General features: G+C 34.2%; 1 protein-coding gene and 2 long non-coding RNA genes across 7 annotated transcripts in view; 1 reads left to right on the top strand and 2 right to left on the bottom strand.

Moving 5' to 3' along the window:
* LOC127724637 (uncharacterized) overlaps positions 1–17,015 on the bottom strand; it is a 640,225-nt gene that overhangs the window by 578,257 nt on the left and 44,953 nt on the right. The gene's annotated exons all lie outside the window — the stretch shown is intronic.
* Positions 1–17,015, top strand: part of LOC127724793 (uncharacterized) — a 152,796-nt gene that overhangs the window by 98,829 nt on the left and 36,952 nt on the right. The window lies entirely within an intron of this gene.
* LOC127724765 (uncharacterized) lies at positions 1,560–14,962 on the bottom strand. Its single transcript, XR_007992669.1, has 2 exons — positions 14,774–14,962; positions 1,560–3,084 (listed from the first exon to the last, which is right to left on the bottom strand). It is a non-coding gene; the product is annotated as an uncharacterized LOC127724765 (long non-coding RNA).

Genomic DNA, 17,015 nt, shown 5'->3' with positions numbered 1-17,015 from the left:
GGGCAAGTATGGACACAACATTCAAGCTTGATACAGCTCTGAATTTGGATTGTGATTAAATATTTGACACAGCATAGGTTTCTGACACAGAATAAATGTGGTCGAAGAACTTAAATTTTTTCAATTTACCTATTATGGTCCTATATCCAAAATCTAAATACATGGTTAGATTCAGCATATCAAAGAATCCAAAGAATTCAATTTTCATGAAATCAAACAAAGTTTAATTTTGGACCCTTTTGACCTCAATGTGGACCAATTTGAAAACTGGACCCAAAATTAAAATTCTAAATACACGGTTAGATTTGGCATATCAAAGAACCCCAATAATTCAATTTTTGATGAAATCAAACAAAGTTTAATTTTGGACCCTTTTGACCTCAATATGAACCAATTTTATAGCAGGGCTCACAAATAAAAAATCTAAATACATGGTTAGATTCAGCATATCAAAGAACCCCATATATTCAATTTTTGTTGAAATCAAACAAAGTTTAATTTTGGACCCCAATTTGGACCAACTTGAAAACTGGGCCCAAAATCAAAAAATCTAAATACATGTTTAGATTCAGCATATCAAAGAACCCCATATATTCAATTTTTGTTAAAATCAAACTAAGTTTAATTTTGGACCCTTTGGACCTTAATGTAGACTTATATGAAAACTGGACCCAAAATTAAAATCTAAATACACGGTCAGATTTGGCATAACAAATAAATAAATGTGGTCAAAGATTTTACAAATCTAATGCGCCATACTGTGCAATTAAAGATTACTTCTTGGAATATAAAAACTAGTTACACAATAATTCCAAGAATATAATAAAATGCTCCGCTGGGGCGCAGCTTGATACGACCGCAGAGGTCGAACCCTGAACAGTTGGGGCAAGTATGGACACAACATTCAAGCTTGATACAGCACTGAATTTGGATTGTAATTAAATATTTGACACAGCATAGGTTTCTGACACAGAATAAATGTGGTCTAAGAACTTAAAAAATTTTAATTTATCTATTCAAACCATATCATTATTATTTGCTTTTATATATAAATCAGAAATAACCAATTTAAAATGGAAAATTTTAAAGAAAAAAAGGGAAAAAAAATCCCCCCCCCCAAATTTTTTGAACCCCCTTATGATTCATCACCCCCAAACTCAATCCCAGCCTTCCCTTTGTGGTATGGTACCTTGCAGTACACATACATGTGATGGACTGTGAAACTAAGATCAGGAGTTTTGGAGATTAGGACTCAGATCAGGATGTTTTTAATCGACATAAATTCTGTCGTAAATGTAACCGTGTGCTGTAGAAATTGTCTGTTAAAGTGTGTTTTCTTCAACTTTCCATCCGAATGTATTATGTTTATAGTACCTTTGTACTTATAAATTTTCTCTATCTTTTTAAACTTTCAACTTGTTCAATCTAACATTCTTCTTTTTCAGTATGTTCTTTAAATTTTTTTTAGGTCATATCTTTTTTACCATTATTCATTGCAATCAGAACATTTGCTTATCTATCTGCAAGTAGATCTCTATTGTTATCTTTATGCAAGTAGATTTTTAATGCATGATAAGTAACACATTCAAACTGTAATCATGGGTCATAGTTATTATATAAATTTCAATTTAAGCCTTGAAAGGAAGTATAGAACCCTCAAATAATTTTCAAATTATTATTTTTTTATTTGTCCTAAAACATTTAAAATCATTTAATTACCATCCTTTTATGATTATTTGTTCAATTTATATTTTATTTATATTCTTTTAAAAATTTACATTATTTAAAGGAAAGTAACTTTATACAGGATAAATCAAGGGAAGTAACCCAACATTCATTTTAAATAAACAAAGTTTTATTACACAACGGCAGTTAGCCTGAGGTAAAAATCGTTTATTACCAGTATGTTTGACACCCAAGGTGACAAGTGAGGCCATATAATTATGCATGTTAATTGATTTACAGGTAAAATATAACTTCAGTAATGTCAGTTACACCAGATATGTTGGGCTGAAATTTTTCATTCATGAAATATTTCATACACGGGATTTTTTTGTCTTCAACGGGAGGTCGGGAGGAGACCCCTGAAAATGGGATTATTGTACTCCCGTCGATAGGTTCACATGTATGAACTGTACAATTTCAGAGAGATCCATACACTTGAAGACAAGTTATTGTCTGGAAACTAGAAAAATGCTTGTTTTTTGGCCCCAAATTCCTAAACATTTAGGGCAATTACCCCCAAACTCAAACCCAGCTTTCCCTTTGTGATATGGAACCTTGCAGTACAATTTCATAAAGATCCATACACTTACACACAAGTTATTGTCCTGAAACTAGAAAAATGCTTGTTTTTTTGCCCCTTTATGGCCCCTAATTCCTCAAATTTCTAGGGAATTACCCCCAAAATCAATCCCAGCCTTCCCTTTGAGGTTTGGTACCTTGCAGTACAATTTCAGAGAGATCCATACACTTGAACACAAGTTATTGTCTGGAAACTAGAAAAATGCTTATTTTTGGCCCCTTTTTGGCCCCTATTCCTAAACGTTGTGGGCAATTACCCCCAAAATCAATTCCAGCTTTCCCTTTGTGATATGAAACCTTGTAGTACAATTTCATCAAGATCCATACACTTACACACAAGTTATTGTCAAGAAACTAGAAAAATGCTTGTTTTTTGCCCCTTTTTGGCCCCTAATTCCTAAAATTTAGAGGCAATTACCCCCAAAATCAATCCCAGTATTCCCTTTGTGATATGGAACCTTATGGTACAATGTCAGAGAGATCCATACACTTACACACAAGTTATTGTCATGAAACTAGAAAAAATGCTTGTTTTTTTCCCCTTTTTGGCCCCTAATTCCTAAAATTTGGAGGCAATTACCCCCAAAATCAATCCCAGCATTCCCTTGCTGATATGGAACCTTGTGGTACAATGTCAGAGAGATCCATACACTAACACACAAGTTTTGTCTGGAAGTTACAAAAATGCTTATTTTTGGCCCCTTTTTGGCCCCTAATTCCTTAACTGTTGGTACCATAACCCCCAAAATCAATCCCCACCTTCCTTTTGTGGTATTGAACCTTATGGTAAAATTTCATAGAGATCCATTCACTTAAACTAAAGTTAGAGTGCGAAAACCAATATGTCTTCGGACGACGACGCCGGACGACGACGACGACGCCAACGTCATACCAATATACGACCACAAAATTTTTTTGCGGTCGTATAAAAACTAGTTACACAATAATTCCAAGAAGTAATCTTTAATTGCACAGTATATTTGAAATTTGAAAAAAAAAAAAATATTTGAAGAATAATTCTTTTTAATTTCTGAAATCTGAAATGAGAAAAAATTCACCCCCCCACAATTTCTTTTTACCCCCCTCCCCCCTCTTTTTCCCCCAAAAATTCTTTCCCTCAAGATATGGTCATAATCTCAATTTAAATTTCCAATAGAATTTGCAAGCATAATTACCCATTTAAATTTACCATAGTGCTAACTTAATCTATTTTATAATAGAATTTAAAATATGGTGTCAAATCTTTCATATGGATTTTTTTGTAAAAAAAAAAAAGATGCAACATTTGCAGATATTTTTACTGGTCTTCCTTTATAAATATGCATTTCTTTAAACATAATTTAAAAGCAGTGTAAGGGAAGTAATCAAAACGTATATGGATTACCTCCCTTACACTGTTTTAAATTGTCTTAATTGTTCATTAACCATTACTTTATACATAATTTAAAAGCAGTGTAAGGGAGGTAATTCAAATGATGTATTTGATTTATCTCCCTTACACTGCTTTAAATTATGTTTGTACTCAAGTATTTGTCCATATAAAAATGCTTGTTTTTTGCCCCTTTTTTTGCCCCTAATTCCTAAAATTTTGAGGCAATTACCCCCCAAAATCAATCCCAGCATTCCCTTTGTGATATGGAATCTTGTGGTACAATGTCAGAGAGATCCATACACTCACACACAAGTTATGTCTGGAAGTTACAAAAATGCTTATTTTTGGCCCCTTTTTGGCCCCTAATTCCATAACTGTTGGTACCATAACCCCCAAAATCAATCCCTACCATACTTTTGTGGTATTGAACCTTATGGTAAAATTTCATAGAGATCCATTCACTTAAACTAAAGTTAGAGTGCGAAAACCAATGTGTCTTAGGACGACGACAAGGACGACGACAACGACGCCAGACGATGACCATGACGACGACACCAACGTCATACCAATAAACGATCGAATAATTTTTTTGCGGTCATATAAAAACTAGTTACACAATAATTCATTTGTCACCATAAAATACTGTTTCACATCAAATATCAAGTAAAATTACAGTTTTTGACACTTTTTGAGCACTATGACTAGACTATTGTAGTCCAGTTTGGGGAAATTTATTACAAAAAGATTCAGATAGAATCATAAAACTTCAAAAAAGAGTAGCAAGAATTATACTTGAATGCGATATTTCTGTTCCATCTAATTTTATGTTTTCATCTTTAAAATGGCTATCTTTTACAAAAAGAATAAAATACCAACAATCAATTCTAATGTATAAAATTGTAAATGGACTAACACCTGATTACTTAACAATGCTAAATATTAATGATGTGCAACACCACAACTTACGATCTGTCTCTAATAATGATCTATTTGTTCCAAGACCAAATACAAATTTTTATAAAAAATCTTTTCATTATTCTGCAACAAAGGTATGGAATAATTTACCACTCAAAATAAAAAAATGTCGAAATGTGGAATTATTTAAGAAACATTGTTATAATCATTTTCTTGAAAATTCTATGCAAGTCGAATAATTTGTTTTCTTTCTTTTATTGTAAGAATAAGAAAATTTAATCAAAACTTTACCAATTATTGCCATTTATTGCCATTTGTATGTTTGAATGATTGAATTGTGTATATACTAGTAATATATATTGTATTTTAATGTATGAATCGAATGTATGAATGTTAACTGTATACATGTATTTTGTTTGAGGGCCTCAATGAAAATTAGACTACTTCTAATTGAGTTACCCTCTTTAAATAAAGAATTTATTATTATTATTATTATTATCATTATGATAAAGAAATGTCGACGCTGTATAGATTGAATTAACAATTAATTTCCAAATAGGCGACAATGATAGCCTTTTTTGTGATACAGACTTTAGAAAGTTGATTTTTTTTAATGAAACCTTGCTAGAATAAGAAATTATTGTAACAGGATGCTGTTACGAAGTCTCCCAAACGAAGCTCCCATAATTCGTAATTCCCAGGGTCGCCTGACATTGGGCAAAGTCCAGTGAAAATTGGTTTGGTCCAGTGAAAATTGGTTTGGTCCAGTAAAGTTATATGCATTAGTGATGCCTGGGGACTAACCCTGTATATCATTCAAATCATCTTGGCATCACAAACCAGAATATATATGGTTAAGGGGTGGGAATCTCGACCATTTACAAGATACTAGAACATTGGGGGTGGGGGAAACCCCTGGGGACTGACCCTATACGTCATTCAAATGTTTGAGACATGATGAACAGGAATATATATGGTTTAGGGGTGGGGATCTCTACCATTTACAAAATATTAGAACATTGGGGGTTGGGGGGAAACCCTGGGGACTGACCGTATACGTCATTCAAATGTTCGAGACATGAGGAACAGGAATATATATGGTTTAGGGGTGGGGATCTCGACCATTTACAAGATATTATAACTTTCTTAAATGGCATGGGGTGGGGGTGACCCCTGGGGACTAACCTTGTATTTCATTTCTTGTGCTTTATCATGACAAACCAGAATATATATGGTTTAGGGGTGGGGATCTCAACCATTTACAAGATATTAGAACTTTCTCAAATGGCAGGGGGTCGGGATGACCCCTGGGGACTAACCCTGTATATCATTCAAACCATCTTAGCATGACAAACCAGAATATATATCGTTCAGGGGTGGGGATCTTGACCACTTACAAGATATTAGAACTTTCTTAAATGGCTTGGGGTGGGAGTGACCCCTGGGGACTAACCTTGATTTTCATTTCTTGTGCTTTATCATGACAAACCAGAATATATATGGTTTAGGGTGGGGATCTCGACCATTTACAAGATATTAGAACTTTCTCAAATGGCAGGGGGTCGGGATGACCCCTAGGGACTAACCATCTTAGCATGACAAACCAGAATATATATGGTTTAGGGGTGGGGATCTTGACCACTTACAAAATATTAGAAATTTCTTAAATGGCATGGGTTGGGGGTGACCCCTGGGGACTAACCCTGTATTTCATTTCTTGTGCTTTATCATGACAAACCAGAATATATATAGTTAAGTGGTGGAGATCTCGACCATTTACAAGATTTAGAACTTTCTCAAATGGCAGGGGGTCGGGATGACCCCTGGGGACTAACCCTGTATATCATTCAAACCATCTTAGCATGACAAACCAGAATATATATGGTTTAGGGGTGGGGATCTTGACCACAAGATATTAGAACTTTCCTAAATGGCATAGGGTGGGGGTGACCCCTGGGGACTAACCCTATATTTCATTTGATTTGCTTTATCATGACAAACCAGAATATATATAGTTAAGTGGTGGGGATCTCGACCATTTACAAGATTTAGAACTTTCTCAAATGGCAGGGGGTCGGGATGACCCCTGGGGACTAACCCTGTATATCATTCAAACCATCTTAGCATGACAAACCAGAATATATATGGTTTAAGGGTGGGGATCTTGACCACTTACAAGATATTAGAACTTTCTTAAATGGCATGGGGTGGGGATGACCCCTGGGGACTAAACCTGTATTTCAATTCTTGTGCTTTATCATGACAAACCAGAATAAATATGGTTTAGGGGTGGGGATCTCGACCATTTACAAGATATTAGAACTTTCTAAAATGGCAGGGGGTCAGGATGACCCCTGGGGACTAACCCTGTATATCATTCAAACCATCTTTGCATGACGAACCAGAATATATATGGTTTAGGGGTGGCGATCTCAACCATTTACAAGATATTACAACTTTCTCAAATGGCAGGGGGTCGAGATGACCCCTGGGGACTAACCCTGTATATCATTCAAACCATCTTAGTATGACAAACCAGAATATATATGGTTTAGGGGTGGGGATCTTGACCACTTACAAGGTATTAGAACTTTCTTAAATGGCAGGGGGTTGGGGTGACCCCTGGGGACTAACCCTGTATTTCATTTAATGGGTTTTATCATTTAGAACATTTTCAATTAAAAAGATTGTGTCTATCACAAACGGTTTTCAATTTATAATCATTTGAAAATTTTTAAAAATAAAATCCCATAGGGTTCTATTGTAAAACCCTCTTCTCTTTTTGCCCCTCAAAGTACCCCTTTATAAACCCCATTGCACAAACAAAACCCTGATTGCACCACTAGACATGTTAGTCTGACATATTGTGAAACCCTAAGTTAATCTGACAAGTGGTTTTGGAGAACGGGTGCGGACAAGTTCAAATTTAAAAGAGGCGGAAGAGGAAGAAGAATAATAACTAGATTTGCCATTGCAAGCAATAGCGGATGTCACCCTTCCCCCCATTGCCTCTAAGCGGCAGCCATTTTGAAAATTTTAAACAGTGAATGGACATATATGCATGGCTTTACATCTTTCTGTAAATTTTCAGAACATTAAGAGCATTTTGAAATTTTTACACAATTTTGCTGTTTCCATGGCAACGGCGGCCATTTTGGAAATTCCAAAGCCAGAAGTCTCATTTATACTTGCCAGTTAACATTTATATTAAGTTTCATAAAGTTTGGAGCATTTTGAAATTTTTGAACATTTTTGAATTTGTGCTGTTTCCATGCATGGTAACAGTGACTGATTCTAAAATTTTAAAGACAGATGCAACTTTGGCAGATGACCAGGAATATACCATGAAAGAATCATGAAATTTGACCTACCATTATAAGTGAGTAAATGCTACTTTTAAGAATTTCCAATAGGAGCAAATGGTAAATGTTTCTCCAGTTTCCATGGTAATGGCAGCCATTTTGGAACTTCTAAATATGGTGAACACATCTTGGCATGCCAGGCTACATTCCACTAAAGTTTCATCCAGGTGGGTCTCATAATGAAAGATTTACATGATTTAATGGATTTGCAATTTTTATTTTTTTTTCACATTTTTTCTGTTTCCATGGTAATGGCAGCCATTTTTTAGTTCCAAAGTTGCACTGCAACTCGAAAGTCAGGGTTCCTTGTTATAGTGCTCTATCATTTAGATTGGTTCCTTTGGCTCTGAGAAAACGGGCGGACAAAATTAGGTGGAAGAAAAATAATAATAACAAGTAATCCTGTGTTAGGATGCTAACACAAAAGTCGCCAAAACGGCCCCCAACCATTGTTCTACTGTTTCCATGGTAACGGCAGCCATTTTGAAATTTCAGTCGGATACCACATCTACACATGACAGGTCACATTACTTACAAGTTTCATAAAAATTGGACCAATTTTCAAATTGAGGCATTCGTGTTTCCATGGTTACGGTGGCCATTTTAGAAATTCCAAAGTCAAATGCCACATCGAAAAAGTCGAATTACAGCTACATTTGGTGCTACCTGTAATAATCTATCATTATATAACATAAAAAGTACATAGGAATAATTCAACACTATCACATGACTTATCACATGACTATTGTTCTAGAATGTTCCATGAAAATTGACCCCCTAATATAATGCCAAGATGACCCCGGGCTGAAATAAAAAATGTAGAATGGACACCTGGACATCGGTCTCTTGTATTACACAAAACTTAAAGGTTCTACCAGTAGTGAATCAATAGTCGAAAAATGACCCCACCCATGTTCCGGCCCCCAAATAGTGCCAAGTTGACCCCCATTTGAAATAAAAAATAGTGAATGCACCCCTAGGGATACTACCCCAACATCATACCAAATATAAAGTTTCCATCATTTAAGGCTTGGAAGAAAATGGTCGGACAAATTAGGGTTAAGAAGAATAATAATAATAAGTAATCCTGTGTTAGGATGCTAACACAAAAGTCGCCAAAACGGCCCCCAACCATTGTTCTGCTGTTTCCATGGTAACGTCAGCCATTTTGAAATTTCAAAGTCGGATATCACATCTACACGTGACAGGCCAAATTACTTACAAGTTTCATAAAAATTGGACCAATTTTCAAATTTAGGCATTCGTGTTTCCATGGTTACGGTGGCCATTTTGGAAATTCCAAAGTCAAATGTCACATCTACATAAGACAGTCAACATTTGTGTAAAGTTTCATTAAGTTTGAAGCATTTTGATTTTTTTGACATTTTTGCAGTTTCCATGGTAACGGCAGCCATTTTGAAAATTCCAAAGTCGGATGGCACATCTACACATGACAGGTCACATTACTGTCAAGTTTCATAAAGATTGGACCAAATCTAGATTTTTCGCATTTTTGTTGTTTCCATGGCAACGGCGGCCATTTTGGAAATTCCAAATCTACATACACTTGTTAACATCTCTGTAAAATTTCATTAAATTTGAAGCATTTTAAAAAAATTTCACATTTTTGCAGTTTCCATGGTAACGGCGGCCATTCTAAAAATTCCAAAGTCGAATTACAGCTACATATGGTGCTACCTTTAATAATCTATCATTATATAACATAAAAAGTACATAGGAATAATTCAACACTATCACATGACTAATCACATGACTATTGTTCTAGAATGTTCCATGAAAATTGACCCCCTAAAATAATGCCAAGATGACCCCGGGCTGAAATAAAAAATGTGGAATGGACACCTGGACATCGGTCTCTTGTATTACACAAAACTTAAAGGTTCTACCAGTAGTGAATCAATAGTCGAAAAATGACCCCACCCATGTTCCGGCCCCAAATAGTGCCAAGTTGACCCCCATTTGAAATAAAAAATAGTGAATGCACCCCTAGGGATACTACCCCAACATCATACCAAATATAAAGTTTCCATCATTTAAGGCTTGGAAGAAAATGGTCGGACAAATTAGGGTTAAGAAGAATAATAATAATAACAAGTAATCCTGTGTTAGGATGCTAACACAAAAGTCGCCAAAACGGCCCCCAACCATTGTTCTGCTGTTTCCATGGTAACGTCAGCCATTTTGAAATTTCAAAGTCGGATATCACATCTACATGTGACAGGTCACATTACTTACAAGTTTCATAAAAATTGGACCAACTCGAAAGTCAGGGTTCCTTGTTATAGTGCACCATCATTTAAATTGGTTCCTTTGGCTCTGAGAAAACTGGCGGAAAAAAATAGGTGGAAGAAAAATAATAATAATAATAATAATAGGGAAAAAGAAACAGAGGAAAAGCAATATGTCACCCGACATTGTCAATCGCGTGACATAATAATAATTAATAAAATGCTTCGCTGGGTGCAGCTTGATACGACCACAGAGGTCAAACCCTGAACAGTTGGGGCAAGTATGGACACAACATTCAAGCTTGATACAGCTCTGAATTTGGATTGTGATTAAATATTTGACACAGCATAGGTTTCTGACACAGAAAGAAAGTGGTCTAAGAACTTGAATTTTTTTAATTTACCTATTATGGTCCAATGTCCAAAATCAAAATACATGGTTAGATTCAGCATATAAAAGAACCCCATATATTCAATTTTTGTTGAAATCAAACAAATTTTAATTTTGGACCCCAATTTGGACCAACTTGAAAACTGGGCCAAAAATTAAAATTCTAAATACATGTTTAGATTCAGCATATCAAAGAACCCCAAGAATTCAATTTTTGATAAAATCAAACAAAGTTTAATTTTGGACCCTTTGGACCTTAATGTAGACCAATTTAAAAAACAGGACCCAAAATTAAAAATCTAAATACACGGTTAGATTTGGCATATCAAAGAACCCCAATAATTCAATTTTTGATGAAATCAAACAAAGTTTAATTTTGGACCCTTTTGACCTCAATATGAACCAATTTGATAGCCGGGTCCACAAATAAAAAATCTAAATACATGGTTAGATTCAGCATATCAAAGAACCCCATATATTCAATTTTTGTTGAAATCAAACAAAGTTTAATTTGGGACCCCAATTTGGTTCAACTTGAAAACTGGGCCAAAAATCAAAAATCTAAATACATGTTTAGATTCAGCATATCAAAGAACCCCATATATTCAATTTTTGTTGAAATCAAACAAAAGTTTAATTTTGGACCCTTTGGACCTTAATGTAGACCAATTTGAAAACTGGACCCAAAATTAAAAATCTAAATACATTAAGTAAGATTTGGCATAACAAATAAATAAATGTGGTCAAAGATTTTACAAATCTAATGTGCCATACTGTGCAATTAAAGATTACTTCTTGAAATTTGAAAAAAAAAAAATATTTGAAGAATAATTCTCTTTAATTACTGAAATCTGAAATGAGAAAAAATTGACCCCCCACAATTTCTTTTTACCCCCCCCCCCCCTTTTTTTCCCCCAAAAAATTCTTTCCCTCAAGATATGGTCATAATCTCAATTCAAATTTCCAATGGAGTTTGCAACCATAATTACCCATTTAAATTTACCATAGTGCTAACGTAATCTATTTTATAATAGAATTTAAAATATAGTGTCAAATCTTTCATATGGATTTTTTTGTAAAAAAAAAAGATGCAACATTTGCAGATATTTTTACTGGTCTTCCTTTATAAATATGCATTTCTTTAAACATAATTTAAAAGCAGTGTAAGGGAAGTAACCGAAACGTTGTATTTGGATTACCTCCCTTACACTGTTTTAAATTATCTTAATTGTTCATTAATCATTACTTTATACATAATTTAAAAGCAGTGTAAGGGAGATAATTTCAATGATGTATTTGATTTATCTCCCTTACACTGCTTTAAATTATGTTTTGTACTAAAGTATTTGTCCATTAACCAGGACAACCTTGTTTTCCCCCTTTTTTGCCCCTAATTCCTAAACGGTTTGAGCCATAACCCCCCAAAGCAAATCCTAACCATCCCTTTGTGGTATGGAAACTTATAGTATAATTTCAGAGAGATCCATACACTGTTCCACAGTCATTGTCTGGAAACTAGAAAATGCTTATTTTTGGCCCCTTTTTGGCCCCTAATTCCTTAACTGTTGGTACCATAAACCCCAAAATCAATCCCCACCTTCCTTTTGTGGTATTGAACCTTATGGTAAAATTTCAAAGAGATCCATTCACTTAAACTAAAGTTAGAGTGCTAAAACCAATGTGTCTTCGGACGACGACAACGACGACGACGACAACGCCAACATCATACCAATATACGACCGCAAAAATTTTTTGCAGTCGTATAAAAACCAATTGTTCAGAGAACAATTGAAGGTCTTTCCACCAGTAAGGATCTATTTTGATATGAAATATTAAAATTTGGTTTTAAATGTCAATTCCAGAGTCAAATGACAGCACATTGTACGCTGATTCCAAAAAAATATGGTTTCTATACAAAAAGATATAAATAAGGGAGATAATTTTTTACTTCCGGTTTGAAAAATGTCAGTTCTGGCATTGTTTGATAGTTTACTTGACACTGATTCCAAAAATATATGGTTCTATATACTTTTACATTAATTTAATACAAAAAATAGCTACTTCTGGTTTACAAAAGGTCACTTCCAGTTAGCTTTTTTAAGTTCAAATGTCTTGCAACTTAATGCAAAAAGTCCCATGGCTTTATCATGTATACTTTTGAGGTAAAAGCAAAGGTCAAAATTTAGAACATTAAATTTACCTATGACCTTGAGCTCAATTTCAAGGTCATAAACCAAGGACCTCAAATCAAAAGACCCTAGGTCTTAAATATATATGATAAATGAGTTATATCACCATACGTGTAATTTTAAATATAATAAGGGAGAAAACTCCCATTAAATGTCTTCGTACGCTTTCAACTCAAATTTACCTGTTACGACATATCGCAACTAACAATTCTGTTATAATATTTTGTCGATATCTTATAAGATTTCTGAAAATTAGTGATAACAAGCCAAAATCAAAATTTTGAACATGACCTTGACCTTTGACCTTGACCTCATTTTCATTTTTATGGACCAAGGACCTCAAATCAAAAGTCCCTAGGCCTCTATCACTTATGGTTTTACAGTTAAAAATACATTTCACTTATATTAAATACAAAAGGGGAAATAACTCTCATATGGAATCTCTATACGGCTTCGGTCAAAATAAAACAGAACATCCTGAGGATATAACGAGCAATTTGGAAAAATAAATTTGTCGGTTTCTTATACGGTTGCGAAGCCTTAGAAATAACAAGAAAAACAGTGATCGGGGAGATAACTCTTATATGGGAAAGTACTCAGTTAAGCGGTGTCAGTTTCAAAAGCGTATAAACTGTTCGATATGATATTCAACATATCTAAGCGACATCTTGCGAAACAAAAAAACAGCGAAGGAAAAAAATTAGGCGGAAGAAAAAAAAAAAAATAATAAAAATAATCAGAAGAAAACCAATAGGTCTTTCCACGGAAAAGTGGAAAGACCTAATAAGAACTGAGCAAAAACAATAAGTCTTCCCAAACTTTATTTGGGAGACTTAATTAAAGAAAAGTTATTAGGACAGTATTTTTTGGTCCAAAAAATATAGGTTCACGTTGCTTTTCTTAGCGTAATTTGTACTTATCTCCCATGCCTATCAATTTTGCACTTAAAAATACGTGTCTCATCCTAGCGTTTAAAAGACATCTCAATTCCGTTAGGGCTAAGGAAAATAATTTTATTGGCCTTTGGTATAATGCAGAATGCACGAAGTCTCTAATAACAAAAAATAATGGGCGCACATATCAACCAATCAGGATTAGCTATACTCTTAATTCTGAATACCATGTTATGCTCATAAAATGGCTGCACCCATAAAATCTAATGGTTGATTGTAACCTTCAACGCAGCGAGAAAATCCCTCATCCCGAGATGGTCCTCAGCTGGCCCCTAAATAAAATTGTGTACTTATTTTGTAGTGGTTCAGTGAAAATGGACGTCACACTAAACTCCAAAACATATACAGGAACTAAAGTTAAAAAAACATACAAGACCCTTGTTTTTCCCCCTTTTTTGCCCCTAAATACTAAACCCCCCAAAGCCAATCCTAACCATCCCTTTGTGGTATGGAAACTTGTGGTATAATTTCAGAGAGATCCATACAACGCTTCACAAGTTATTGTCTGGAAACTAGAAAAATACTTATTTGTGCCCCTTTTTGGCCCCTAATTCCTAAACTGTTAGGACAATAACCCCCAAAAATCAATCCCAACCTTCCTTTTGTGGTTATAAACCTGGTGTTTAAATTTCATAGATTTCTATTTACATTTACTAAAGTCATTGTCCGGAAACCAAATGTCTTCGGATGACGCTGATGTATTTGAATTACTTCCCTTACACTGCTTTAAATTATGTTTTGTACTAAAGTATTTGTCCATAAACCAGGACACCCTTGTTTTCCCCCCTTTTTTGCCCCTAATTCCTAAACGGTTTGAGCAATAATCCTCCAAAGCAAATCCTAACCATCCCTTTGTGGTATGGAAACTTGTGGTATAATTTCAGAGAGATCTATACACCGTTCCACAAGTTATTGTCTGGAAACTAGAAAAATGCTTATTTTTGGCCCATTTTTGGCCCATTTTTGGCCCCTAATTCCTTAACTGTTGGTACCATAACCCCCAAAATCAATCCCAACTGTCCTTTTGTGGTATTGAACATTATGGTAAAATTTCATAGAGATCCATTCACTTAAATTAAAGTTATTGTGCGAAAACCAATGTGTCTTCGGACGAGAATGACAACAACATCGACGCCAACGTTATACCAATATACGACCGCAAAAATCAGTCACCATTATAGAACTTGTCAGATTTATTGCTGTATAACCTATAGTATAAGTTGCACATATTCTATATTTCCAAGGTGCATAACTCTTTTAAAAAAGTCGATCGTCCACGGTGACATTATAGAACTTGTCCGAGATATTGCTGATATTAACTTATAGTATAAGTTTTATAAAAATCTGGTTAGAATTGTACATGTGAGAGCACAAACGAGGCCATTTTCCAAAAATTTAATATTTCAAAGGGGCATAACTCTTTTTAAAAAAGTCGATCAGCCACCATTATAGAACTTGTCCGAGATATTGCTGATATTAACCTATAGTATAAGTTTTATAAAAATCTGGCAAGAATTGTACCTGTGAGGGTGCTTACAAGGCCTAGCTCTTCCAATATTTCATTGACACTAAAAAGCTTATCCTGTCAGCTGATAATGTTACATCAGTACACTTAAAGGAGTTGTCTCATTGGCACTCATACCACATCTTATTTATAAATATACAAAGTGCCAAAAAGACAAAGAACAACAATGAGAACACCAAAACGACAGAGACACAGACAACCAACATATAACACAAACAAGAGGCTGTCAGAGTGACAGCAAACCGGATTATCCTGCAGAGGTCGAGCCCTGAACAGTTGAGCAAGTATGGACACTACATTTAAGCTTAAAACAGCCCTGAATTTGGATTGTGATTGAATATTTGACACAGCATAGGTTTGTGACACAAAATGAATGTCATGAATGTGGTCAAAGAACTGAAATATTTGAAATTGGACATTTACCTATTATGGTCCAATATCCAAGATCTAAGTACATATTAGAATCTGCATATCAAAGAACCCCAAGAATTTTTAATGAAATCAGACAAAAGTTTAATTTAAGACCCTTTGGACCTCAATGTGAACCAATTTGATAAAGGAGCTCACAATCCAAAATCTCTCAATACATGGTTAGATTCAACATTTCAAAGAACCCCATAAATAATTTTTTTGTTGAATCAAAAAGTTTAATTTTGGACCCTGATTTGGACCAACTTGAAAACTGGGCCCAAAAATCTAATATTTAAATACAGGGATAGATTAATCATTTGAAAGAACCCTATATACATTTAATTTATGCTGAAATGAAACACAGGTTACTTTTATCCATAATATTTTCTGTGCAAAGGGAAATAACTCAAACTGGATAAATAGTTCTCTAAAATAAGATATGATGCAATTTTTCAAATTATAATCAATAATATAATAACAACAACCAGTGATGACTAAGTCCTCTAAAATTAGATATGATTTAACACTCAAACATTGTTAGAATCAGCATATCAAAGAACCAAAGAATTCAATTTTTGATGAAATTAAACAAAAGTTCAATTTAGGACCCTTTGGACCTCAATGTGGTATTATCTTATTAATAATGAAAAGAAATACAGGTTTAGATTAAGCATTTCAAAGAACCCTATATATATATTCAATTTATGTTGAAATCAAACACAGTTTAATTTTGGACCCCGATTTGGACCAACTTGAAAACTGGGCCCAAAATCAGAAATCTTAATGTAAGTTTATAAATAGCTATAGACAATATAAGCTTAGTTTTTAAATGAGTTCATTTCACAAAAAAAAAAATATAGCATTCAGAAAATTAGGTTTTACAGAATAACAAACAAACTTGCCACAAAATTCTTCAAACTATTTACCAAAGAAAAGAAGAAAAAAATCCAAAATTTTATTTATCATTCATACAATGTCTTTTCAAAATCTATAAAAAAATATAGCATTCAGAAAATTAGGTTTTACAGAATAACAAACAAACTTGCCACAAAATTCTTCAAACAATTTACCAAAGAAAAGAAGAAAAAAATCCAAAATTTTATTTATCATTAATACAATGTATTTTCAAAATCTATAAAACTTATCAGTAACAAGAAATAATTCTAACAGGATACTGTTAGGAAGTCTCCCAAACAAAGCTCCAATAATTCATCATTCCCATGGTCGCCTGACATTGGGCAAAGTCCAGTACAAATTGGTTTGTGATATGCATAAGTGGCGCCTATGGATTGACCCTGTATGTCATTCAAATCTTCTTGAAATGACGAACAGGAATATATATGG

This window comes from Mytilus californianus, unplaced genomic scaffold (assembly GCF_021869535.1).
Source record: "Mytilus californianus isolate M0D057914Y unplaced genomic scaffold, xbMytCali1.0.p SCAF_14, whole genome shotgun sequence".
NCBI classification, from domain to species: Eukaryota; Metazoa; Mollusca; class Bivalvia; order Mytilida; family Mytilidae; genus Mytilus; species Mytilus californianus.
This window is presented reverse-complemented; position numbering and strand designations above follow the sequence as displayed.